Source organism: Manis javanica, chromosome 4 (assembly GCF_040802235.1).
Source record: "Manis javanica isolate MJ-LG chromosome 4, MJ_LKY, whole genome shotgun sequence".
In the NCBI taxonomy this organism is placed as follows: Eukaryota; Metazoa; Chordata; class Mammalia; order Pholidota; family Manidae; genus Manis; species Manis javanica.
Window position 1 is genome coordinate 24360293 of NC_133159.1, and position 27484 is coordinate 24387776.

The 27484-nt window shown below is 39.1% G+C and overlaps 1 protein-coding gene and 1 pseudogene across 3 annotated transcripts in view; both read left to right on the forward strand.

Annotated features, from left to right (window-relative positions):
- Nucleotides 1-1348: 1348 nt before the first annotated feature.
- LOC140848587 (coiled-coil domain-containing protein 152 pseudogene) lies at nucleotides 1349-3096 on the forward strand (annotated as a pseudogene).
- A 10632-nt stretch (nucleotides 3097-13728) lies between these two features.
- The window catches only part of ZBTB8A (zinc finger and BTB domain containing 8A), a 45359-nt gene continuing 31603 nt past the window's right edge, over nucleotides 13729-27484 (forward strand). Inside the window, exons 1-4 of one of the 3 annotated variants that reach the window (XM_037010410.2) lie at nucleotides 13738-13752; nucleotides 14008-14101; nucleotides 22640-22675; nucleotides 24006-24105. The gene's annotated coding sequence lies outside the window, so the exon portion shown is untranslated. Of the gene's footprint in view, nucleotides 13753-14007; nucleotides 14102-22639; nucleotides 22676-24005; nucleotides 24106-27484 lie in introns of all 3 variants that reach the window. The other 2 variants (XM_037010408.2, XM_073233573.1) reach the window with 2 other exon arrangements.

The following is a 27484-nucleotide window of genomic DNA, read 5'->3' on the forward strand; positions in this document are numbered from 1 at the left end:
CCAGCAAACAGAAAGAACACTGCCACATACCTCCTGAGACAGATCCCAGCTTGCCAACTGTTCACTCTATGCCCTCTGGAGAAAAAACACACATCTTATATTCCACCATTACTCATTCATTGAACAAATACTTTCTAAGATGTTCCCTCTATGCTGAGGATACAACACTAATCAGACAAACAAGGTGTGAAACATATATTTTAATTGGGGAAGATAGACAACAATAAAACATATGTAACATAATTATCAGATGGTGGTAAAGTTAGAGTATAAGGATTAGAGACTTACTGGGTGGTGGAGTGCTGCTTTGGTGAGGTAGTCAAGGAAGGCTTCTCTGAGGTGGTGGCAATGGAACCAAGACCTGAATATGAAGAAGTCAGTCAGAGGGCATAGTAGTAAAGGGCCCTGATGAGTTACCTAGGAGGGGATTATTCATAGATTAGAGGTAGCTAGGGACTGGGAGGAGGGGAAATAGGGAGTTATTATTTAATGGGTACAGATTTCTGTTTGGGATGATGAAAAAGTTTCATACCAGATGGATAGTAGCGATGGTTGTACAACATTGTGAATATCCTAATGCCACTGAATTGTACACTTAAAAATGGTCAAAATGGTAAATTTTAGGTTATGTATATTTTACCACAATTAATAAAAAGAGAGAGTAAAGGGCGTTGAGGCAGAGACTCACTTGTCAGACTGAGGGACAGTAAGGTGGCTGCAGTCAAGTGAGTGAGGAAGAGAGTGGGAAGAGACCAATGAAGATGGACACACATCTAGACCAATTCTGGTTAAATTTATGAACCCTAAGGATCAAAAGAAAACTTTACAAGCTTCCAGATGGAGAGAATAGTCTTCTAACCAAGGAAAGGGTATGGAACTGGCATTAGACAACTAATTAATGAAACTAGAATCTAGAAGACAATGGAATATTACAGACCTTGGAGAAGTAAGACCCTGATCCAAAAGTTCTATACACAACCGAGATATTATTCACATGTGAGGGCTCATGCCTTACCTTGCTCCTAGTCTCTTCCAACACCACGTGTTTATCCCATGCCCACCATTTGAACTTGATTTCTCTGGCTTCACCTTGAGGGTTCTGCAAGGATTTGGTTCAGAATCATCTTTGACTCTTTGCAGCTCCCTTGGGTGAAACGACCTATCCTAATTCTGGATCTGGGAACCCAACCACAGGCATTGTCATCCCTGGCTGGTGTGACTAGCTCCACATCAAGTCTTCTCTACAGCTAGTTACACTGGGCAATGAGGTCCCACGCGATGGAGAGATGACACTTCAGTGATGACACTGTAGCAGTAGAAACTGAGGAAGAGAGGAACAAGTACCTAGATGCACTGGTAAAATACATACAGGCCATCTTGGTGAACTTTCTAGGTTCCAATGGCCTAAGGCATGTGAAGATATTTCCTTTAAGTAAAAAGCGAGTTGCTGTGCTTTGCAGCACTGCCATTGAAAACACTTGTTGGAATATGAAGTTTGGAAGCAACATAGAGCACATGTGGGTGCGGCGCTGATCCATCTTCCAAGTAACCCAAAGACTGCCAACATCGAGTGGGGCCCAGAGAAACAAAAATATTTTCTACAGGTTCAGGCTTCAGTGCAAAGAGCAAAAACCCAAACCTTATCAAGGCTGTGCCAAGTCCTGCTAGGTGATTAAAGATGGGGTTGGGCTGACTATACCGTGGGGGCATTCCCTCGGCAACCTCGCCACGGCTAAGGAACGACAGGCCGAGAGACCACCTCATTCCAATGCTGCTTCTGCCGACGCATTGAAAGGTGAAAGCTCAGAAGGCTGCCTGTCTACAGTGACAGCAAACGAGAATCATCTAGAATAGTTTTGTGGTGCCTGTCCACTCCCTTCTCTGAGGCTACTCCCCTCTCTCTCCTTAAACTCATCTTGACTCGTTTAGTCATTTTTGCTGAGGTAACAGCCAACCTCAAACTGTCTGTAGCTTAAACAGAGGCTGGTAAACTTCTGTGAAGGGCCCCATGGTAAGTATTTTGGGCTTTGTGGTCTCTATTGCAGCTACTCAGCTCTGCCCTGGTAGCATGAAAGCAGCCATAGACAGTATGTAAACAGAAGGTGGCTGTATTCTGATAAAATCTTATGAATGCTACAATTCGAACTTCATAAAGTTTTCATGTGTCACAAAATATTCTTCTTCTTTTGATTACTTTTTTATTGAAATGTCATTGACGTATAACATTAAATAGTTCCAGGGACTGGGACGGCTCTGTGGGGCCAACCTACCGGCACTCCGAGAGGCTGTGAGGGAGACTGTGGAGAACCGGCAGTGACAGCAGTTTAGACATGAATCAAAGCAGCAGAAGGATGTATGAAAAAAGTGAGCAGCGTGAATCTTGACAAACTCATAAATGACTTCTCACATATAGAAAAGAAAATGATAGAAACCAGGGGAAAGAACAGTGTATTGGATATGCATTTGGAAAAACTAACTTTATTAAAAGTAATGCAAACAAAGGAGATCTTTATTAAAGAAGAATGTGCTACTCTTCATAGTATGATAAAAGGGCTACAACTGACCACTGAATATCAACATAATTTGAAAGGTGAAAATGAGCAGTTAAAAAGAAATGCTAATCTTATGAAAGAAAAGTTAAAATCTCATGAACAGGAATATAAGAATAATATTGCCAAACTTATGAGTGAAATGAAAATTAAAGAGGAGGGATATAAGAAAGAAATAAGGAAATGTTATCAGGATATGCAGGAAAAAGTTGTATTAAATGAAGAAAAGCATAAAGAACTGATAGAGAAAAAAGAGGTGGAAATTTCCAAGTTAAATGCAAAGTTAAGAAGTCAAGAAAAGGAAAAGCGAAATGAAATAAATAATCAAACTACAGCTAGAGTTTGATGCCAAACTAGCAAGAGTTCAAACTGAATCAAAATCATATCCAAATTCTACTGTTTCGCCACAGAGTATCTACAGAAGGAAGCTTCAACATCTTCAAGAAGGAAAGAACAAGGGGATTGCAGTTCTTCGTAATACCATTCTGACTTAGAGCAACACCTCTCTGTTGGCAAAGATCCCCACCTTAAGCATAGATGGTTTTGAGTATAGCAGTATATTCACTTGCTGTTGTTCAATTTTTTTTAAAGCAGAATTTTCTTTAAAAGTGAATTTCTAAAAAATTCACTTCTATTGTCAATAAAATATACTGCCTAAATAACAATGGGAAAAAGAAACAGCTTTAAACATTTTTAATTGAGTTCATTTAAAGAAATCCACACTTTGGCCAACAGTGTACTGCATTCTTGCTTAATAGTATTTACCATAAAAGAATTCAGGTTTCTAGGACTTAGTTTACCTATTGAACCATCATTGACTATGAAAATACTTTCTAAGCAATCAAGAGATAGTCAGCGTTCTTTTATCTTTTCCCTTATTGCTTTCAAGATAGGCAATCTCAAATTTTTAAAAATTCAATACAATGCTAGATAAAGAAAAAATATAAAGGCTCCATTCATATGTGATAGCAAAAATCAAGATATGGCTCTTAGAGTATAAATGGATATTTAAAATGTAGTCGTGGAAAAATATTCATGTGTAAGTATTTTTGGATCTTAAAAAGCAGAATTGTTTCTTTAAAAGTTTAATCGGTTAAACATGTAAGATTAATAAGACAAAAATAATACTGTTTTGAGAAGTAAGTAAAGAAAACAATGGAGAAAAAAACATTAAATAGTTCCAGTTGTACCACATAATGTTTAATATTTGTATATATGGCAAAATGATCACTACAACAAATCTAGTTAACATCCATCACCACACAGCTACAAAATTTTTTTCTTTGTGATGTGAACTTTTAGTATCTACTCTCTTAGCAACTTTCAAATATGCAATGCAGCATTATTAACTATAGTCAACATTGTGTTTACACTACATCCCCATGACTTATTTATAACTGGAAGTTTGTACCTTTTGACCCCTTTCACCCATTTTGCCCACTCCACATCTTCTCACCTCTGGCAACTATCAATCTGTTCTCTGTATTTGAGTTTTTAAATTTTGTTTTGTTTTGTTTAGAATCCACATGTAAGTGAGATAATTCAGTATTTATCTTTCTGTGACTTATTTCACTTAGTATAATGCCCTCAGGATCCATCCATGTTGTCACAAATGGCAAAATTTCCTTCTTTTTATGGCTGGATAATATTCCATTGTTTCTTTATCCATTCATCCATCAGTGGACATTTAGGTTGCTTCCATGTCTTGGCTATTGTAACTAATGGGGCAATGAACACAGGGATGCACATCTTTTTGAGTTCGTATTTTCATTTCCTTTCGACAAATATCCAGAAATGGAATTGCTGAATCATATGGTAGTCCTATTTTCAATTTTTTGAGGGACCTCCAAACTGTTTTCCCTAGTGAAAAATTTACATTTCCACCAACAGAGCAGGACGGTTCCCTTTTCTCCACATCCTCGCCAACACTTGTTATTTCTTGTCTTTTGGATGGTGGCCATTCTAACTGGTGTGAGTTGACATCTCATTGTGGAATTGATTGCAATTTCCTGATGATTAGTGATGCTGAAAACCTTTTCATGTACCTATTGGCCATTGTGTGTCTTCTTTGGGAAAATGTCTAGTCAGATCCTTTGCCCATTTTTAAAATCATATTTGTTTTTGTATTGAATTATAGAATTCTTTATATATTTTGGATTTTGACCCCTTATCATATATATCATTTGCAAATATATTCTTCCATTCAGTAGGTTGCATTTTCATTTTGTTATTGTTTCCTTTACTATGCAGAAGGTTTTTAAGTTGATGTAGTTCCATTTGTTTATTTTTGCTTTTGCTGCCTTTGTTTTTGATGTCAAATCCAAAAAGTCATCATCAAGACCCATGTCATGGGGCTTATAGCCTATGTTTTCTTCTAGGAGTTTTATGGTTTCAAGTCTTACATTCAAGTCTTTAATCCACTTTGAGTTAATTTTTGTGTATGGTGTAAGATAATGGTCCAGTTTCGTTCTTTTGCATGTAGTTGTCCAGTTTTCCCAAAATGATTTATTGAAGAAACTGTCCTTTCCCCATTGTATATTCTTGACCCCTTTCATGTAAATTAATTGACCATATATGTGTGTTTTGATTACATTTTGACCTTTCAAAAATGAAAAAATATCTTAGCTTATAGGCCTTATAAAAATAGACAGTTGATTAGGTTTGGCCTAAGGACTGCAATTTGCCAATCCTGGATTTACACCAATGAACATATATTTCCTGCATATATTACATGTTGGTGATTGCCAAGTTAGTTTCTGTGGCTCCATGTGCCATTACTCTAGGACCTACACTGGGCTTATTTGGGTCACACTATTCTTACATCAGAAAGAAAGGGCAAGAGAGCTGGTGGAAACACATGATGACTTTTAAAGCTCTTGCTCAGAACTGGCATGCAAACACTGCTCATATTCCATTGGCCCAAGCAAGTCACCAAACCACAGCATACAATGGGGCAGGAAATGGCACTCTGTCTCTAAGAGGTACTAAAAGTCACATGGCAATGGGTGCTGCTGTATAATCCTGTCAGAGTGAAGGAAGGGAATAATTGGAAAGGCTAATACAATATACTACCCTGAACAGATATTCTTTCCCAGTATGCATTAGGGCAGTGTTAGCCAAAGTGTGGTTCAAGGACTGATGTCCCTGGGCTAGATAAATACAGAAAATGAAAGTAGGCATTTAAAAATGTTATACAATAAAGAGGCCTGCAACAGAGTGGGAACAAAAACAATTTCGTTCTTCACTACAGTTTGAGAAGCACTGCATTAGCAGACAGAATAACCCATACCTCCAGGGAACATGAGTTCACAGGCCAAAATACAACTGCCATGAGAAAAACAATAAACTAAATTGCACACACACACACACACACACACACACACACACACACACACATACAATTACAACTATATAATCTAAGAATTATTGGAATAGAAGAATCAGAAATTTAAAATAAGAATGAAAAATATTCTTAGAAAACACATTATGTTAATATGAGACAATAATGATAAATCATAAAAAAGAACCACAAAGAAATATTAGAATTTAAAATGTCATGTTGAAAGAAAGAACATAAGAGATAGGACAAATGGAAGGATAGGATAAATGGAAGGTTGAAGAAAAATTAGTAAAATTCAAATCATATTGAAATTTTCTATAAGATAGCAAGAAAGGACAAAATGATAGAGAATATAAAAAGAAAAGTCAAGAGACATGGAAGATAGGAATAAAAATGCCAATATCTGGAAATCCAGGTGTTTTAAAGGAAGGGGAAAAGAATGGAGAGGCATAAGTAATATTTTAAATAATGAAAGTAACCTTACCAGAACTAAAGAAGGATGAAAGGTCTTAGATTAAAAGATCTCAGAGTGCCAAAGAGGAGCATTAAGAAAAAAATCTACACTTAGAGACATTTTAACAAAATGTAAGAAATCAAATGTAAAATGTAATAATATGGAAGACAAAAATTATGAAGGCTCCCATGCAAAGAGCAAACCAATATCATCCTATTCAACATCAACACTGGATGCAAGAAAAGAACAGAGCAAAATGTTTTGAAGTATCAAAGAGTGAGAACTTTGCTTCTAGATTTTTATATCCAGTCAAATTATCAAATGTTAGAGCATAATAAAAATATTATGTGGCACACAAAGCCTTAGAAGTTTTGTGACACAAAGATAAACATTGAATACAATCTTGAAGAAAGTACTCAAGGTGAGAAACAAACCCAGGAGATGCCCCAGGAGACAGGAGAAACAAAGTGCTCAAATACTTTGGTGATGTTTATCTCTAAAGAGAAAGGTTTGTATCAAATAAGATAAAAACAGAAAACATCTCCATTACAAATAATGCCAATATTGGAGAGGGGTGGAGAGAAAGAGTCGTAAGGGTATGCTTAAGTGCTTTCTTGTTAAGGGGAAGAAATCAGTATTAATTCTTTTAATTATTTCTCAGGGTAAAAAAATGCATATAGGTAATAAGCTAAGAGCAACCACAATATGAACAAAATATAAATATGCAGCTTTTAAATCAGGAGAAGAAAACTCAGTCTAGCCAATGGACTATAGGGAAGAACAACAACAGCACAAAAAGAATAAACATAAAGCAATGTAAAATATAAAATATGACAAAAGTAAATCTTAATTTAACTGTAAATACAACAAATGTAATTGCATTAAATTAAAAACTGAGGCCAAGAATCTCAGACCAGTTTTTTAAAAATCCAATAATATGAGTGCATATATTTAGTTATTTTATTAAGGTATCATTAATATACAATCTTATAAAGGTTTCACAAGAAAAACAATGTGGTTACTACATTCACCCTTATTATGGAGTCCCCCCTAACCCTATTGCAGTCACTGTCTATCAGTGTAGTAATATGCCAGAGTCCCTACTTCTCTGTGCTACACTGTCTTCCCCTTGACCCCCCACACCAAAGCATATATTTAAAATAAAAAGAAGTGGAAAGGTTGAACATAGGATAGAAAAAGCTATGCCAGGAATATGTGAGCCAAAAGAATCCAGAAGATAACAATCCTAATCTGTAATAAAACAGTATTTAAAGTAAAAAGCATCATAAAAGACAAACTATATTATGGAATATAGAACAGGGAGTACAGGAAGGAAATTATAAATGCCATTATTGCCTGTGACAAGTTTCAGAAACAAGGATTATATAGATACATACATTTTCTTTCTTGATTATAGACTATCATACTCTGAATAGATAAGACATGAACATTTCCCAGATATTGATATGGTTCCTGATGAATTATTGAATATTCTCTTTCACAGAGGGGGTGAGAATTTTTTTTCTATAGTGATAATTGAATTACATTAAATGGGAACATTCCATTGCTACTGTTGTTTTTTGAAATTTAGGTATGGAAAGGTTGTATGGATAACTAGTATACAAAATGACGGACTGTGGCATAAACTGTCCATTGGCTCACTCAACACACTTTTCAATCCCCTTGTAGTATTCCTACCTATACTGCACAGGCTGGAAAGCTAAAATCTACATTTCCCAGATTCCCCTGAAGCTATAGTTCAAATAGATGCATTCACATGAGACTGGAAAGCAAGAAATGTGATGTAGAGAGCATGCTCATAGGTAGATCAGCTCTTCTTGCAAGCATAGTCTGAAATTACGTGGTTCTTCTGAGGCAGAGATGTCAGTGTCTCTTCCTAATGTCATAGTATTGAGCGGTGGCAGCATTGGGGTTCTATGTCAATAGCCATATGGTATGGTTAGGAGTTTCTCCTGGTATGCTGTTGTCCTGAACTTTCAGTATCTAAACATGATTCTCTGGCCCACCTGAAGATTCATAAGCCACCTAATATTGTCTAATAAAGCCCTTTCTATTTAAACTACCTAGAGTGGATTCTATTCTCTACAAGTAACAATATTGACTGTAGAAGACTGTTAGTTATCCCCCAATGTCTTTTCTCTCTTTCTTACTTAGTAATAGAATATTTATCTATACACATTACTACCCTATATAAAGATTATATTTCCCAGGCTCCCTTGCAGCTGGAAATCACCATGAACTAAGTTCTGACCAATGGGATGTAAATAAAAATGTAATGTGGCAGATTCTAGCAATCTTCCTTAAGAGACAACAAGTACATGACCTTTACATTTTCTCCCTTCCTCTATCCTGCTTGGAATGTGGGGTTTGAGGTCCATTTTAGAATAGGAGCATGAGGGAAACACTCTAGGAATGGTGGAACAGAAAGTTAGTAACAGCCTGGTACCCTGGAAGGCTTCATAGAATGGAGCTCCTACACTAGCCTTGGATCATCTACTCCAGATTTTACATGAGAGAAAAATAAACTTCTATCTTGTTTAAATCACTGTTATTTTGGGTTTTCTGTCACTCTCTTAAGCTTAATCTAATTCAGATCAATCAGTGGCCAATAAATCATTGCCCCAATTCAGAAAATATACAGACTCCTTGTCTATAATCTCTGGTTCATATTTCAGGGATTGGTTTAAAATTCCATATCATTCTAATCCACATCTTACAATCACTGACAAGAGTGTAGTACCTTAAGTACAGCCTCTCGTTTACAGTTCCTCTTGATCTTAAGTCCTGTGAACTAAAGAGACAAGTTATCTGCTTCATAAACATCCAACAGGAATGGTGGTACATATAGGATAATCACTACAGACATTCCTATTCAAAAAGTGTGGGAATTGAGGCACAAACAAATCACTGGTCCATAGCAATTCTGAAATCCACTGGACTTAGTTGGAAATTTCCTGATTAGAACTCAGGACCTGGGAATATTCACCCATGGCTCTTGGTTCTGCCCTCTGAGTTATCCCTTCTTTTCATGAAAGACAGCCCATATTTGCAATTGCTTAGTTTTCACAGATTTCATTTTAACAGTAGAATTTGGGGAGGCAGAGCTATCTTTTCATTTTGTATTGCCCCTGACCCTTTCAGCCCAAGTGGGCAGTGTTCCTCTGAACACTCTCTTAAAAATGTGGGTCTCTTGTGAATTCTTTTGGGGTTCACTCCATTAGACAAAAAGTCACCCTCACAAAGTTCTTCAAGAAAAGCTGTTCTCTATCTTGGGCTTCTTTTGAGAACAGTGCCCTTAAGTTTCTTGAAATTCTATTGTTTGATTGAGAGGATCCATGAGTTATAACTTTAAACCTTTAGATGACTGTTTATCTAACTGATACTCTGAGGTACTACCTTAGATCTTTCTTAGATCTCAACAAAGGATTTTACAGCTACTGCCTTGACTTCATCTTTAGACTGTGTTTTCCTGGCATTGCCCTGGATTTAAACTTTGTTCAGAAGCCATTTCTTAATTTTAGTATCATTTGCCACCTGGATGGACTGGGAATATTCAAAGCCAGCAAGTTCTGGCTTTCTTTTGTTTAATAGTCCTTCCTTTAGCTTATCTCTCTCTTATCATATTTTACTACCAGTGGCAAGAAGAGACCAGGTGGCCCCTTCAACACTTTGCTTGGAAATTTCCTTAGCTAGATTACCAATTCATTAGGTACACTTTCTACTTTTCACTTTACTGCAGTAAACAGTGTTGCTAAATCTCTGCCAATAGATAACAAGGACCCCCTTCAGTAGCCAATAAAATTTTTATGATTTTCCTTAAAGCCCTCACTTGCAGCTTCCTCAAAGGCCATCAGGGCTCTACTACTGAAAGGCTCAAGTTTTCACTAACATTCATCTCAAAGTCCTTCCAGTGTTGACCTTTTGCCCAGTTCCAAAGTCACAATTTTGGGTTTTTGTTATGGTAGCATTTTTAGGTACCACAAGTTATCTATTGTCCTGTAGCAAATTACTCCCACAACTTAATAGCTTAAAACAACAAACAATGATTACTTCACAAAATTTCTGAGGTTCAGGAATCCAGGAGCAGCTTAGCTGGTTGGTTCTGATTTGGTCTCTCATGAGGTCTCAGTCAAGCTGCTGGCTGGGGCTGCAGTCAGCTGAAGGCTTGTCTGGGGCTGGAGGATACATTCCAAGTGGCTTGTTCACATGGCTGTGGGCAGAAAGCCTCAGCTCATCTCCTCATGGCTGAGTATTCTCTAGCAGCTGGTTTCTCACAAAGCAACTGATCCAAGGCAGAGAAAGAAAGGAAGCTCCTTTGCCTTTTACCATTAAGACTAAAATCACACACTACCATTTCTGATTTATTTTACTCTTCAGAAGCAAGTCACTAAGTCTAGCTCACACTCGTGCACAAGAGAGTAGGACAGACCTCTTGAAGGGAGCCGTGTCAAAGGATACATAGGTATTTTTAAACCACCACACCTATCCATGCCCTTCTCTTTGACCTCCAGTTTCAGTGGGGATAGTGGAGTTATCACTCTTCCTATCTAGGAGCTGTGCCCCTATTTGAGATTTTAATCTCCCAGAATTTGCAGAAATTCAGCCACTATTAATTATTCTTCCTGTCTATTCAACATTTCCCTTTCATCTTCATGCTTTCCATAAGCATTTAGACATGGGTCTTTTAAGTGTTTCATCTATTTCCTTTTCTAGCTAATACCCTCTCTGTTTTCCTGTAGTAATATAAAACAAGGCCCCAAATTCTCTGACATTCTTCCCATTAAGACATAGCAGCTATATTCCCTTCTGTATGAATCTTGGTAGGTTTGTGACTACATTAACCAATGGAAAATGGCAAATGAAGCAATACAACTTGTATAGAAGGGTATAAAAAATGAGGCTGCTCCTTCCTAGTTCTCTCAATATCTCCTCCTGGTATGCTCTCTCTTGGGGACACTCCCTCTCAAAACCCAGACACCATGCTGCAAGAAACCCCTCAAAGAGAGGCCATGTGTAAGTGCCCCAGATAACAGTCACAGCTGAATTCTGTTTTCAAGTGATCCCAGCCTTGGTGCGTGACCTGTGAGTGAAAGGAGCCTCCAGATGATCCCAGTTCCCAGCAGTTCAAGTCACCCCCAGCCATTTGCATCTTCTCAGCTGAGACTCCAGACATTGTGGAACACAGACAAGTCATCCCTGCTGTGATTTGTCAAATTCTTGACCCATGGAATCCATGAACAAAATAAAACAGTTTTGATTTTATGCCACTAAGCTTAGGTTAGTCTGTTACACAGCAATGGTAACCGTATCTCAATCTACAATTTTGAGAGATTTACAAGCAAATCTCTCAAAAGAGCTGTTTGCATCATCTTTATTTTTTCATGCACGCCTCCCCACTTATTCTTCTAATCTGGATTTTGCTCTCCTCTTTGAGGTTAATAATGTTGTCTGAAGTCAATGATCTCCAAGTTGTTAAGTCTAATAGACATGTTCTCTTAGGTTGCTAAGAGAAGCATTTAACAACGTTGTCCAATTCTTCCTTCTTGAATTAACTCTCTTCTCTATGTCTGGTCTCTTTTGTCCACTCTAGTCACTTCTCAGTCTTATTTACAATTTTACTAACCAGTAGATGAGGAAGTTGCTCCACCTTGGTTCTAAGCCTTCTTCTCACTTTATATTCTCTCTCACCATTCATATGTATGGTTTTAATTCCCATCTCTGTGACATTGATGACAACATTTCATATCAAGTAATTTTGACTGCTAAGCTCCAGGCCATATGCCTTCTTAATATTTTGTACTAGTCAAAGTTCTTAGTTGTACAGACTGGCCTTGGCTGATTTAAGCAGATATCAATGTGTTAAAAGTTCACAGAATTACAGGGAAGCCAGAGCACAGGGTTTGGAACCTATGCTAAGCAGGCAGAAACAGTAACCAGGTTGTATTGCAATGTGGCCTGGTGAGGATACCAACACTGCTCTCAGCAAAGAGACATAGCATCTGGCACTATTGATAGCATGAGCACTGGACCGTGGATGCTGTCACTGCCACTAAGGCACCTGGAGATATTATCTTGACAGCTGCAGCTGTCGCCACTCTCAGAAAAGATTCTTTCAGGTTCCAGCTTCTTGGTAGTGTCACAGCCAAGGACTCTTCGAAGTCCCTAATGGGTGCATCTGATTAAGTGTAGACCATCACCATTGTCTTAGTTGCAAGGGATCCTGGGAAAGCAGGTCACTAGTATTTCCATATTCTGTTGCACAGGGTAGATTCTACCTTCACCAATTAATCATAACATAAGGAATTCTCCAAATACTCATGAGTTTTGGAAGCTAGGAAGAAGTAGGTAAGGGAAAAAGTCCCATTACTTCTTCCTTACAACAATGAATTTATTACTAATCTGATGTGCTCTCTTGAAGAACAGGTTTGTAGAACTCTTATGCACGTTTTAATTAACTAAGGATAAAATAAAACCATTTGCTATTACAATGCCCAGGTATTTCTGAGAGAATTCTCAATGGGGATGCCAGTAGAGTAGCTTGACTACATCCAATACATAATGGTTTTCAAACATATTTCCGTTACCTGTACAGATTGTGAGAAAATGCTACTAAACAACAAAACATCTCTAATGTAATACAGAAGTGATGTTAAGAGATCAGTTGTTAATATCTTATAACTTTCTCATACAGCATGTGATCCTCACAATGCACAGCTAATTGTTGATGAAACCAAATAAACTTTGCCCAATATGACTGAATATCAGATAGAAGAGGAATCCATCAAGAAATTACATATTTTGAATTTTTGTCTTTTTTTTATTTTTCAGTTTAACTACATCACAGTACTTTTCAGTACCTGACCCAGGAAGGCATAAGGAACTAGAAAACTAACTTATTTTATGGAATTAATGTTTCTGTAGTAACAGTGAAAACCCAATAATTTAAGATTTTAGCAAATACATAACCTGCTTGTACTCTAAATATTAGGGACATAAAAATGTCAGAAGAAAGGCTTGATGTACGATGAATTTTAGTATTTGAAAACACAAAACCTGCTTGCTGTTTTTACTAGTTTTGTATTTTCTCTGAACTTAACCACGAATTTCTTTTATCTCAGCTTCTGGGTTTTCTTGTTCAAGTAAAATGCTTGTGACCTGTAGAGATTTAGAAAAGGTTACTCCCTACTAAAATAAGTGCTTCAATAAAGGGGAAAATTCTGTGGAAATCTCTTACATTTGACGTTGCTAAACTTAAGTACAATAATGTCACATGTACTTATACAGTAATTGTGGGCACGCCTAAATCCCTCCCTCTTTCCTAAACCAAATTCCCCAGATCCTAAAAATCCAGCCCTTCTGCCCTCCGGAGGCGCCTTTCTCAACGTAAAGTACGATTTTAAATTTAAGCTCCCGACTAAATAATGATTCCGTGGTCAACTGCTGGGGAATGTGGGCACCCCGGTGCGTCCGGAGGGTGCAGCGGGGTGTAGGCAGGGGCAGGGGGAGTGGGCGAAGCTGCTGGTTGGTGCCTGAAATCTGTGCGTTGCCCCTTTAATTGTGTCCCCAGCCCTCGGGCGTTTCTGTCCAACGCCCACGTCAGCAAATACCTTTTGTTTCTCTCACGCTGGGGCTACTTGTTTTAGGGCGCAAGGGAACGGCTTCGAAAGTGGGTATTTCCCCCTGCTGAGAACCAGGAATCTTCCCCCAGCCCGCGCGCGCGACCCGCCGCGGCCCGCGGTAAGTGGTTGCGCGCGGCGCGGGCGGAGGACGGGCGGGGCGTCGGGGCTCCCGGGACGGGCCGCGAGCCTCGCTGCGGGCGGAGGCGCCGCGGGCTCGGACCGCGCGGGCGGCAGCAGCGGCGGGATGCGGCCCGGGCGCGGCGCCCCCAGACGTCCCCGGGCCGGCAGAGCGGCGGGAGGCGCAGAACGGGCGGGCGCCATTTGCAGCCCCGGGCGCAGCGGCGGCGGCCCGCCGGCTCCGAGGGGCTGGAGACGGTCACAAAGGAGGAGGCGCGGGCGGGCGGGCGGCCGGCGGCGGAGGACGCGGCCTCGGGGCGGCGGCCCGGGCGGCCCGCGGGGACTGGCGGGCGGCGCCGGGCGCACCGGCTCCTGGACCCCGCGGCTGCCCCTCCGCGCGCCCGCCTCGCCTCGCCGCCCCGCGCGGCCAGCCTCTCCTGCGCGCCCGGGAGGGGCTGCGGGACAATGGCCGCGCCGTCGCCGCCCGCGCCCGCCTGGTCTCCGGGCCGGCCGCGGCGCGGGGAAAGGCGGGAAGGCGCGCGGAGCCTGGCGGCAGGAAGGCGGCGCGGGGACGGTTGCCCGGCGCGTGTGGAGCCGTCGGGCGCCGCGGACTCCCGGAGGGTCGGCGGCCCGCGGGGCTTGGGCTGCGCTGCGAGCGGCGTGCGGGCCCTCCCAGTAGGGCAGCCGAGGGCGGTCGGGTCGGGGGCCCCGGACGCTTCCTCGGGAAGGTGGCTCCCTGGGCAGTAGTCCTGGTTTCTCCGTATATCCTCCATCCTTCGGTTTTATATCGTGATGCAGTAGAGCCGGGCTTAGAACCGAAGGCAGGCTTACTACACCCTGCAAATACTGAGCTGTATTATTGTTTTATGATGGAACCTCACACACGCACCTTCTGCCTATGTAGACTGCCTCTTTTGTAAGTTAGTTAGCGGTTTGGGCCCTTCTCCTTCGAATGTGCTTATTTATTGTTGATGGTGATAGCAGCCAGACTCCACATCGTTCAAATACGAGTTTTTGTTTTTTCTTCTTTAAATTGAGATATAATCGACATATAACACTGTATTAGTTTTAGCCCAAGAGGTTTTTGGAGAGGGTAGATTCCCACGTAGTGGCCTTTTGTTTATACACATCTGTATTCCATGCTTAATAAACGTGTTTTTTTGCAGAATTTATGGAGTGCTTTCGCCTATATAAGTGTTTCACTTAGTTTTGCATAACACAACCACCCATTAAGGCCGATGGTTACTCCCCTTTCCAGTTGAAACCAGAGTGTAAGCCAGGAGGTGAAGGAGGGCAGCCTCCCAACTCCCTTGCCTCCTGGTCTTTCTCTTCATTCCTTCCTAATGATACCTCCAGGGCCTTCCCCAAAACAAGGTGGTCACATTGCTCTCCTGCTCTAAAAACTTTAACTGGTCTTAATGAGAAAAAGTCCAAATCCTTAGCAAAAGAACCAAGACCCAAACTTCATCTGTAGTCTAATCTTCCCCAAGCCTCAGATATAGGTAGGTTTGTGGGACCCCTGGAGTAAGAGCCCTTCACTGAGAACCAGGGGTCAGATTATCTTTATTGCTGGAACCTCCCTGGCCACACAAGTGGTAAACGGGAAGTGAGGATCTAACCTGCCCCCCTTGGCCAAATGGGCACATGGGTGAGGCTGTAACATGTCAGTGTGCATCATAACTACCTGGGCTCCTTCCAGGTCATCTAGATTTCCCACCCTAAGAAAGAGGGTACCCTGCCAGACCTCATTTCATAGCCTTGAAATCAGGAGCTCTGCTGTTAGTAATGTTTTGGGCCCAACAAAAACTTTGTAAGATAAGGTAATACTTGATTCATCCTCTATCATTTAAATCTTATATTCTAGATGAAACTGGATTTCTGCCTAACAGGCTTAAGCCCCTTTAGTGACATGTTTCTAATATGTAAGGGATTTGATGTAAGTTTTTGATTCCCCTTGAGGAATGTTTTTATTCTTCACTCAAAATTCGTCAGTGGCTCCCCATTTTACTCAGATTTAAAGCCAAGACCCTGCAAGAGCTGTTCCCACAATGTCCTACCTTTCTCTCACTGTCTGCCCTTCTTTCTGATTCCATCTCTCATTGCTCTTCCCAGCCCTCTTTGATGCTTTTTCTATCCTCCTTAACTGCTCCACCTCAGAGCCTTTGCTGTTCCACCTGCCTGGAACACTCTTCCCCCAGATATCCCCTTCTCTATCATCTTCTCTGCCACCATATTTGGACTTTACTTAAATGCCATCTTCTCCGTGAGACTCTCCCAATTATGATTGATTCTTTTAAAGTTTATGCTTAATTCTAAATCTTTTCAGGGTTAAAAGATGTTTATCCACCAAGATACAAAATTACCATGCTGACAGAACCCAAGAATGGACTAATAGTTACCAAAGGGAAAGGGACTGGGGAGTATGGGTGGGAAGGGAGGGACAAGGGCGGGGAAAAAGAAACGGGGCATTACGATTAGCATGTATAGTGTGTGGGGGGGCACGGGGAAGGCTGTGCAACACAGAGAAGATAAGTACTGATTTCACAGCATCTTACTACGCTGATGGACAGTGACTGTGAAGGGGTATGTGGGGGGGACTTGGTGAAGGGGGGAGCCTAGTAAACATAATGTTCTTCATGTAATTGTAGATTAATGATACCAAAATTAAAAAATATATATATCTAAGATTTAAAAAAAAATTCCATCCACAAGAATCACAATTAAATGCTGAATTAATAGTTTAAAAAAAAATTACCATGCTGAAGTTCTTTATGTATGACCTAGGGATTTTTGCAAAGGAGGCTCATAGGTTTGTTTTGGTGATCTTGATGGGACACTAAATTCTAGATGAATGACAATATTTCTTAAAAGTGATGGTCTTCTAACTCACAACCTTAATTCAAATTACACTTGTTACCTACATCTTCAGCCTGGCATAGAAATACCTCTCTTCTATTCCAAAGACTTTAACGGTTCCTAAAATATGTAATTCTTTTCCATTTGCCTTTTTAAAGATCTTTGAACTTGATGGTTATCTTGACTTCTTTAATATTTTTAGGGCTATATAGACATTTAACTCTTACAGATATTTAAAAGGCTAATACTAAATATTAAAATGAATTTTGGATTTCCCACATGAATCAGCATAACGTGCAGTTTCAACTCAGAAGGTCAGTCTACTGGAAGAAAAAATTTGAAACATATTACTAATTATATATATTACTAATATTACTAATAATGGACTAATTTTCATGAATTAGTCACATATTTTTTAAATAAACCTTTCTTCCTCAAGAGTACTGTTATGAATGCAAGGTATGTTAATAACCTGTAGATGTAAATGTTATCAAGTTGTAAGTGACCCTAATTTATAGGACAATTCCTATTTTCTTTCAAGTTTCCATTTTTGCTCCTTCCTCTGTCTGCACTACCTTAGTTCAGTTCCTCACTGTTTCTTGCTTTGACAATTGCATTAAGCCTTTGCATTTGTCTCCCTGGCCCTATCTGTCCCTTCCTCCGTGCTGTCTCAGGTTTTCTTCTAGGTATGCAAATTGATTATCCTAACAATAATGCCTAGTATTTATTGAGCCCCAGCTGCAGGTCTGGCATTGTGCTAGGCAATTTACATACTTTATGGTCAGAAGAACACAGATTTAGGAGTGCTGGTTAGAGTCAGCCTGAATTCCAGTCTCTGTTCACTTCCTCCTTGTGCAATCCTACGGATTTTCTTTTAATTTCTGACTGTCTCACTTTCTGTATCTATACACATGGGTCACAGCAGCACTTACCACATAAGGCTATTGTGAAATAAAATACTGACTATAAAGTGTTTATCATAGTGCCTAGTAAATATCCAAATAATAGCTATTTTTGTTGAGATATAACTCATGCCATAAAACATGCCCTTTTAAAGTATACAATTCAGTGTTTTTAGTGTATTCACAAATTTGTGCAAACATCGCCACCCTTTAGTTCCAAAACATTTTCATTACAGCATAAAGAAACCCACTACCCATTAACTGTCACTCCCCATTCCCACATCTACCTAGCTCCTGGACAGCCACTCAACTACTCTATCTCTGTTGTCTGTGCATTCTGGACATTTCATATGAATGAAATCATCAAATAGATAGTCTTTTGTGACAAGCTTCTTTCACTTAGCTTGAGGCTTTTTGGTTCATCCAAGTTGGAGCATGTATCAATACTTCATACCTTTTTAATGGCTGAATAGTGTTCTGTCATGGTGGAGATCCCACAGTGCTTATCCACTTACCGGTTGATGGACATTTGCTTTTTTCTATTTTTTTGGCTGTGATGAATAATGTCTCTATGACCATTTATGTACAAGTTTTTATGTGGACATATGTTTGCATTTGTTTTGGTTATATATCAAGGAGTAGAACTACTGGATTAGGTAACTTTTGAACAGCTTTATGGAAATGTAATTCACATACCATGCAATTTACCTAAAGTGTACAATTCAGTGGCTTTTAGTACAGTCATAGATATGTACAGCTGTCACCAGTCAATTTTAGAACATTTTCATCACCTCAGAAGGAAACCCTGTACCCTTTAATTATCATGTCCCTTATCCCATCCCCCATCCCCAATCCCTTTCTTCCTAGCTCTTGGCAACCACATACCTACTCTCTGATTCTATAGATTTTCCTATTCCAGACTTCCATATAAATTGAATAATATAGTATGTGGTCTTTAGTGATTGGCTTCTTTCACTTAGCATAGTGTTTTCAAGGTTCATCCACAGTGTAGCATATACCCGCACATCATTCCTTTTTGTGGCTGAATAGCATTCCACTGCGTGCATGTACCATGTTTTCCTACTGGTGGACATCTGGGTTGTTTCCATCTTTTTAGCTATTGTGGGTAATGTGCTGTAAACGTGTATACAAGCTGCTGTGGAGACATATGTTTTCATTTCTCTTGGATATATATCTAGCAGTGGAACTGTAGAGTCCTGCTGTAACTCTGTTTTATCAGTTGAGAAACTGCTAGACTGTTTTCCATAATGGCTGTACCATTTTACATTCCCACCAGCAGTATTTAAAGGTTCTGATTTCTTCACATCCTGGCTAACACTATTTTCATGTGTGCATGTAAGTGTTCATTGTAGCCATCCTAGTGAGTATAAAGTGGTATCTCATTGTGATTTTTTTGATTTGCATTTCCATAATGACTTACGATGTTAAACGTATCTTCATGTGCTTATTGCTGTTTGTCTTAATTTATTTCTTATTGTTATTAATCTTATTTATCTTAGCTGTTATCTTATTTAATCCTCTTAACAGACTTCCATAGAGCCTCTTAACAGTTAACTATCCTCATTTCACAGAAAGGCAACTGATGCTTAGAGTTAAGTAACTAAGTCACACAGCTAGTTATTGCTAGACTATTGTCACTCTTCTTAAAATCCTTCAGAAGTGTCCCAAACCTGCAACGGTGGAGGGGCTTCAGGATCTGGTGCTCACATACTTTTCTCTTTTCAGCTTCCACTGTCCCTTGTCAAGCCCTAAGTCTCTAGCTGTAGCAAACTTTGTATCACCCCTGAAGAGGCCACCGTATTTAATTCCTCCCTGTGTGTGCCTTTGGCCTTGTGTTCTCTGTCTACAATGCCCTTTGCCTTTTTTTCATGTATGAATTTTCACACATCCTTTGAGACCCATCTCAACTGTCACTGCCTTTTGGAAACTTTTCTGGACACTCTCAGGCACAGACATTTGCTTCCTTGGCTTTATAGTTCCCTTCTTCTAGTAGTATTTTCTTTACTGTGTTGATAACTTTTTTTAAAAACCTCTGTCTTCTTGTCTCTCTCTTTCTCTGATCCTCTCCCTCTTGATAGATGTTGAGGTGTTCCAGAGCACTGACCTTTGACATGTCATCATCTTTGTATCCCCAGGGCCAGGGATAGCCTGGCACAGATCAGGTACTCAAAAAAAATCCATCGAGTGAATACATTTCACTTTTCAGTTTGAATATCTGCCCTTCTCAGTGTCCGCCTTTGTATGTTAACATTCTGTAGGCCACAAAAAAATGTGTAGCAATCAAATTATAAAATGTTTACATTTTCTGTTCACTCAAAGCAGTATTATAAAGTGTGCATAATTAATAGTGAGTGATTATTGTATTATTACTATAAAAAAAGCTAACAATCTAGTAAGGGCGTGTGGTAAGCCAGGCACTATTACAAGCACTTACTTAGATTATCTTCTCATTTACTTTGTCCCATAATTCTAGAAAGTAGAGGTATTACTACTATTCCCATTTTACAGGTGAAGAAACTGAGGCACTGGAGGTTAACCTCCCATGTTATCCAGATAACATGTGGCAGTCAGAATTTGCACCTAGGCAGTGTGATTCCAGAGCCAGAACTCCTGAGGACACTGACCTAATACTGCTGCTCACAGACTGCTCACCGTTCTGCTTAAATTTTGTGGCCAGTGATACACGATTATGTCTGCTGCACCCAGTTGCAGGAAAGGCAAACCACTTGAGTGTTTTAACTTGCTTACTGAAGGGAATTGCATGCTTACAAAGTCACTGTAAGGGCTGGGAGGACTGGGCTCCAGGCTGGGCTTTCAGAAATGATTCCCAGAACCAGACTGCTAATAGGCCCCCCAGGGGAGGGAATCGGGAGCCACCACCCTACTCCTTCCCACCCCACCCCACCCCCAGCACTGCTGAGCTCCCTCCAGATGATGTTGCTAGCTGCAGTTCAAGGGTCAAGAAATTGCGACCCTGAAACCACCCCTCAACACCCACCAGCTAGTGAGAGCTGTCTCCACCAAACTAGTCTCTTGATGGCCAAGCAGCTCTGGACACTGGAAGCCTGTTGCAGAAAAACCCAGTGTTTCCACCACTTTGCTTGTCAACATTAACAGTCCGAACTGAAGATAGATGGTTCCCGCCTCATTTCTGCCTTCCAAATCTCACAGAGCATCTGATGAATGGACCCCATTTCACATGGGGAAACTTAACTGTAAGGAGTCTGGGAAATGTATTTTAATTTTCCAGAGGACAGTTAGAAAGGATGCTAAGGGTTAACACACTATAATCTACTAGGGTAGAACTTGGTGGTATCCCTAAAAATGACATTTTGTCAGCATGTAAAAACTGTTTAGGACACAGACCATGTTCCAAAATCAGTTCTCTTAAAAAGCCACACAATTGACTTTTGCCTGCCACCCTAAGGCCCAGCACACTGGACCCTGGACAGTACTAGTCAGTGTGCTTTTAAGGTAGCATTGTTGAAACAATGAAGCTAAAGCTATCAAAGTAAATAATACCTTTTACTGAATGTCTTCCTAGCTCACTGGGGCTAGGTGATAGATGGAGTTTTTAGCGTAGCAAGGAGTTGTTCTCAAAGTTATTAATTCTGTTCCCCAACCACAAAATCCTCGTTTATCTTTAAATTTGATCCTGCTGTTTAATTACAGGTGTTTCTTAAAATCTTTTTCATAAAAGCCAGTTCTGTGCTTTACAATACTTTAAATGCAACACTTAGAAAGCTCTTGACCCTTTATTTAAATTTTATTTTTCCCATTCTTCCCATTTATAGAGACTGTGGGCCCTTTTTTTCTTTTAAGTAACCTTTGCCTATCATAAGAAGGAATGCAGTACATTTTATGGGATACTCAGGTCATCCAGGCTATTGTCCTTGTTGCTTTCTGCTCAACCATTTTTTTGTTAAGCTCTAGGTCAGCAGTGTTTTGAATGGTGTTAAGTTGCCAGAATTTAGACCTCCTCGTAAGTGGGGAGTTGATGCATTTGTTTTACTAATTTGAAGTATAATTGAGCAGTTTTCCTCTCTTTGGTAGTGTTTTTAGGATGCTCATTTAAAACTATTTCCATTTCTTTTCTTCTTTATACTTGCCTGTGTTTTCTAAATTTTCTATAAATATGTATTTTTATAATCAGAAAAAATGCATGTTATTTAAAAAAGTGATTCCATTAATGTAGTCAAAATTATTTTGGTGAGAATTCTTAGTTCAATTGATTGGTTTAAAAAGCATCAAATTCATTTTTCCACTGCCTATGGACAGGAAGCCTTAACACTCTACATTAACAAAACTTGATGGTCGATTAAAAAAATAGTTGACTATTTATTTTTTTGTAATTAAAAAGGTTTAGAATTTGGAGAAACTGAAACTTTTTTATAACAAGAGTCGTTATAGCAGATGTTACAAATTGTGGCAAACTTTGGTACAATCTGGCAAATTGAACTAAGAGTTTAAAAAGATCTGGTTGACTGTGGTGGGACTTTCTGAACACATGTAGTAGGATTTTTTTTTCCCACTTTGCTCTTAATCATACAGTTTTTAAGAAATTTGAATTTTTCAAGTTGAATCTTTAAACCTACTCTGGTTTTCGTGCAAATCACATTGATGCCACATGCAGGAAAGGGTAATTAGGATATATGTTGCTGTTTTGGTATCTCATCTGCTGGCCTGCCTTTGAATAGCTTTTGTCCTAGTAAGTTTATGTCAAAGTTAAAAAGTATTTTTCCTTAAATCTCTTCTTGCAGATTTTAATATCAAGGTCCAGGATAAGAAATAAATAAGTAAGTAAGTAAGTAAGTAAACAAACAGATCCATCCATCCATCCATCCATCCATGCATCCATCCACTAGCTAATAATCTGCCAGGTTATCTATTTTTACATACTAAAAATGATACCTAATGAACAAAGCTTCTGTACAGCAAAGGACACCATCAGAAGAACAAAAAGGCAACCTATATTACAGGAGACTATATTAAAAAATAGTTTATCTGATAAGGGATTAATATCCAAATTATATAAAGAACTCATACACCTCAACACCAAAAAAACAAATAGCCTGATTAAAAAATGCACAGAGGACCTGAATAGACATCCCTCCAAAAAAGAAATACAGGTGGCACATGAAAAGATGCTCCACATCGCTAATCATCAGGTAAATGCAAATCAAACCCCAATGAGATACCACCTCACACCAATTAGAATAACCACCATCCAAAAGACAAGAAATAACAAGTGTTGGCAAGGATGTGGAGAAAAGGGAACCTTCCTACACTGTTGGTAGGAATGTAAATTGGTGCAGCCACTGTGGAAAGCAGTATGGAGGGTCCTCAAAAAACTAAAAATAGAAATACCATACAACCCAGTAATTCCACTTCTAGGAATTTACCTGAAGAAAACAAAATCTCAGATTCAAAAAGGATATATGCACCCTTATGTTTATCGCCGCATTATTTACAGTAGCCAAGTTATAGAAGCATCCTAAGTGTCCATCAATAGATGAATAGATAAAGAAGATGTACATATACACAGGGGAATATTATTCAGCTGTAAAAATAATGAAATCCTGCCATTTGCAACATTTATGGACTTAAAGAGTATTATGCTTAATGAAATAAGCCAGGTGGAGAAAGACAAATGCCATGTAATTTTACTTATTTGTGGAATATAAAGAGAAAACAAAACAAAATAGCAGTGGACTCAGACATTGAGAAGTGACTGGTGGTTACCATCAGGGAGAGGGTAGGGTAAGTGGGTGGAAGAGTGAGGGGAGTAAAGGGGCACAAAAATTCTCAATCATAGTTTAAATTGGTCATGGGGATAATAGTACAGCCTGGAGAATATAGTCAGTGATTCTGTAACATCTTTCTATGTTAACATCTAGTAACTGTACTAGTGGGAGTGAGGATTTAATATGAGTAACTGTTGAACCACTGTATTGTTTATTTGAAACCAATGTAAGATTGTTTATCAAATATACCTCAATTAAAAAAAGATAACCTGACAAATGTACCTATGTAATTAATTTATTTAAATAAATATTATGTACCTTCACAGATGTTTCTGTCTTTTATTACAAAAGTACATTAGTAATAGCTTTTTCCTCTCTGCAGGACAATCCTTCATACACAGACAAACACTTGGAATCTCCCCTCCTTTACTCCATTCAGTTGACTTAGCAGGATTTCCAGAGCAGCATTCATAAATTTTGAGGTATGAAAAAGCTTAATTCTTGATATTAATCCTAATTTAGCTCTATGGGTAAAAAGTGGAATTTTTTAATTATAGATTTCATATATCAAAGTATGGATTTACTGCTTGAAAACTCAGTGTATAAAGCATTCAACATTCTGGTTTTCTTAGCCAGGTCTCCCTGCTGACTTGTTGCTAAATTTTTAATTCATTGCTTCTCTGTGTATCTCTTCATTTCTACCTTAATCAAAGATTCATATTACCTAAGGGCTGGAGATTACCTAGACCAATCACCTCAATTTGCAGAGAAGGACATTAAGCATAAAAAGGTGAAGTTACTTATCTGTAGACATACAGCTAATTTAGTGGTACAACTAGTATCAGAACTCTACCTCCCAGCTCTGCCCTGGCAACAGTGGTGAGTATAGCTCAGCAGTTATACACCCTCAGCATTGGAGTCACTGTCTCGGTCAATACTCTTCTCTGGAAAATGGGGACTATAATACCACTTCCTTGATAGGGTGTTGTGTGTGAAGATGGAAGGAGACAGTGCATATTGCTATTATTATTCTTGCCTGTGACCCTTTCCAATCTCATGGGGATGAGTCCTTCACTCCTTGAAACTCTGCAGTCTTGGCTAACATGTCACAATGCTCTGCTGAGCCTCCCTGAAATTCTTTGCAACACTGGCTTCTCTTCCCCATCTTGCTGCATAGGCGTGAGCCATCCTCCAGGTTCTCATATACCAGCCCGTGTTTCCTCCAACCCCTTCATCTGTATTTATAGTATCGCCCATGTCCCTATCTTCAAGGCTGACTTACCTCTAACTTACCACTGGATCAGCATTTCCAGGGGCCCTTGAGTCGTCTCTGCATGATTTCTTACTCACTTCAAACACTATGTCCTTAAAACCAAAGTCATTGCTTTTCCTCTAGACTACTTCTTCCTCCCAACTTGCTCATTTCTGTTAGTGCTACTAAACACCTATGCTTTAAAAATCACTGTGTTCTCTTTATATCGCTCTAGCGTTCCACAGCCAGTTACAAACTGTGGCACACTCTATACCATTTGACAAATCAAATAGAGAAGATCGGGTGACTGCAGTGGGGCTTTCTGAACATATGTAGTAGAATTTTTCAATCAGCCATCAAGACCCACGAATTTATTCCCCATTCACGTCTTCTGCATCTTTTCCTTCCTTCCCATTCCTGCCCTGATCATGGTGTTTAGGCCCTTAACCACCGTGTTCAGGCTGACAATTGCAGAAGAGTAGCTGTTCCCTTTACCTGAAAGTAGCTCGATGCCTTTTTGCCCTCTCTCTCATCTCCACCCCCCTTTTCCCAAGAAATACAGCTTTTTGACTTTTTGTAATGGAATGTCAACTTGTCACTTGTTCATGTAGCACATGAATTTTGATTTAAGTAAAGAAACAGAGTATCATTGCTTTGAGAGTTCCCAAGATACCTTAATCTTGAATTGCAACCTAGATCTGGCTAAATGTGACTGATAGTTAATATTTTACCCATTTGTTTGACAAACTTTAAAAAATTTAATTTTAATTGTGTTTATGTGATTCAAGGCTCAAAATATTAAAAAGTATATCATGTAAAGTCTCCCTCCCATCCTTTTCTCTTGCCTCCCAGTTCCCACCTCACCTCCAGTTGACAACCACTGTTCTAGGTTTCTTGATCATCATTCCAGGGTTTCTGCTTATTTTTTTCATATATATATATATATATGCTTTATTCTTGTTTTTTAAAAAATTTAACAATGTGTAATAGTCATCTTGCCAAATAACTGTCCCCTATTGATGGACATTTTTCTAATCTTTTGCTATGACAAACAGTGCTACAGTGAAGAACCGTGTACATGTGCTATTTTGATCATGTGCCAGTATACCTGAAGGTTAAATTCCCAGAAATGAAATTACTTGGTCAGAGAATACATACTTCTGTACTCCTGAGAGCTATTGCCGAAATGCCCTCCATGAGCTTGATATTCCCGCTAGTAATGATTGAGAGTGGCTATTTTCCCACAAACTAACCAATACTACCAAATTTTGGGGTTTTCTTGTCGACTTGAAAGGGAAAAAAAACACATCGGTGTGGTTTTTAACTTGCATAGATATTTTTGTGACACAGGTTGGACATCCTTTCATATGATAAGGGGCACTTGTATTTCTTTTTTCTGTGAACTGTCTTTTGTCTTACTTTATCTTAGGTTTTTTATTTCCTGGCCAGTTTCTTAGAAGCTTGGCGTATGTTACAGAGATGACCCTTTTCTCTGATAGACCTTTCCACCATGTTGACATTTATCTTTTGCTTTTGCTTGTGGTATTTTTTGCCACACAGAATTTTGTTTTATATTCGATGTAATCAAATGTATCAATCTTTTATTTTATGGCTTTTGTATTTTGAGTCATGGTTATAAAGTCTTTTCCGACACTGAGTTTATGGAGTCTTCCATGTCTTCTCTTAGAACTTTTATGGCTTTGTTTTCACACTTAAGTCTTTGATCCATATGGAATTTATCCTGGTGGGAGGTGGGAAAATCCAGCCTACTTTTTTTCCAGAAGTCTAAAAATTGCCCCAATGCTATTTATTAAAATGCTCATCTTTTTACCACAGGTTCATCATTTATTAAATCCCCACAGATATTGGGATGTATTTCTGGATTTTCTGATATACTCCACTGGTTGTTCTCTTTATCAGCAGCATGACAGTTCTAATTGTTGAGGAAGTATAATATATGGAATATCTGTTGGTGCCAATTCCCTCCCTTTGTTCTTTTTTAGAATTTGACTGGCTACTGTTGTTTATTTTTCCATAGAATGTTAGCATTGACTTATATTGCTCTTAAAATAATCTCCTGCTATTTTTATTATGATCATGTTACATTATAAAGTAATTTAGGAAGAACTAACATCTTCCTGTGTTGAATCTTCATACTGAAGGAGTTTGGCTTTTCAGGCTTCTTTTATATCCTTTGGTTTTCTTCATAGGACTTTTATGCATTTCTTGTTATTTATTCCTAGCTATTTTATATTTTTGATGCTATTGTAAATGGGAGTCTTTTATTCCATTATATTTCTTGCCTAGTGTGGAATCTTTTTTTTTATATATATATGAAAGTCATTGATTTCTAAATGTTAATTTTATAACCTCCTTCCCCGCTGGGAATACTCTTCTTGTTTGTGGCAATTTTGCATTGGATTCACTTGTATCCTCTAGGCATACAATCATATTATCTGCAAACAATGGTTATTTTACCTCCAACTTGTCAGTAGTCCTTTCTTATTTCTCTCTCAAGTCTAATTGCATTGGTGAATGCCTGCAGAACAGTGTTAAGTAATAGAGGACATCCTTGCTCTGTTGCTGACTTTACTGGGATGCTTCTGTTT